This window comes from Myotis daubentonii, chromosome 2 (genome assembly GCF_963259705.1).
Source record: "Myotis daubentonii chromosome 2, mMyoDau2.1, whole genome shotgun sequence".
NCBI classification, from domain to species: Eukaryota; Metazoa; Chordata; class Mammalia; order Chiroptera; family Vespertilionidae; genus Myotis; species Myotis daubentonii.
In genome coordinates, this window is record NC_081841.1 from 39,893,374 (window position 1) to 39,894,467 (window position 1,094).

Consider the following 1,094-nt stretch of genomic DNA (forward strand, 5'->3'; position numbering starts at 1 on the left):
AAAAAAATCGAACACTTCATGAATTTGCATGTCATCCTTTTGCAGGGCTGTGCTAATTTTCTCTGTATCCTTCCAATTTTAGTATATGTGCTACCGAAGTGAGCACTAGCAACACATCTTTGGATGAAAGTTATTTGCATCTCTGCCATATTCTGTCCACCGACAAGTTATCTGCATCTCTTCCAGTCAAAAATCTCTGAAACCCGACAACCAATGGGTCCGGGCTGCCTATCCGTACTTGAGCCAATTAAGCAGAGACAGTGTTGAGTCATGTATGAGTGTTTATTCCAATACTGCCAGCAGTATGGGAGAGCAGCAGGTCATCCACAAAAATCTGTTCTGCCCCCCACCATAAACCAGCTGCTTATATTGGATAGAAGGACAAAGATTACATGGGAAAGTAAGATTACAGGCCTGGGGAAGCAGGCAAGGTACAAGGGTTACAGGTTACAGGTAATGTGGGCTGGAGGGTTATAAAGGGTGGGCAAAGGGCAGGTGCCTCTGGGACTAGCTTGTTTCAGCAACAAGGTTGTTAATCTTTCTATAATGATAGGCAGTTCTTGGAAAAGGAGGATGGACTGCATTCCGATGTTGGCTCCCATGTCCCGGGGGTGGACAACTCTCAGCCAGGTTAGAATGTGCTTTCTTTAATCAGAACAGAACAATCACGGTTAACAGAGCAGGATTAATATTTCTTATAATAATAGCTAGTCCCCACTCTTCTGTTTCTGCCCCCAACATTACTAGAGGGAGAAATTTGAATTGACTTTGTTTTTTGTTTTTGTTTTTAATATATTTTATTGGTTTTTTACAGAGAGGAAGGGAGAAGGATAGAGAGTTAGAAACATCGATGAGAGAGAAACATCAATCAGTTGCCTCCTGCACATCTCCCACTGGGGATGTGCCCGCAACCAAGGTACATGCCCTTGACAGGAATCAAACCTGGGACCCTTCAGTCCGCAGGCCGACGCTCTATCCACTGAGCCAAACCGGTTCGGCAATTGACTTTGGTTTTAGGAATATTATTTCAATGGGCCTTTTGATTACGGAAAAGTAAAACCAAAGTCCCATTTTGGAATAGAAATGTCTCAGGC

At 43.5% G+C, this 1,094-nt stretch overlaps 1 non-coding gene across 1 annotated transcript; it reads right to left on the reverse strand.

The window, feature by feature from the left end:
• Positions 1-106, reverse strand: LOC132228896 (U6 spliceosomal RNA). The gene has a single exon (XR_009451505.1). It is a non-coding gene; the product is annotated as a U6 spliceosomal RNA (small nuclear RNA).
• Between the last annotated feature and the right edge of the window lie 988 nt (positions 107-1,094).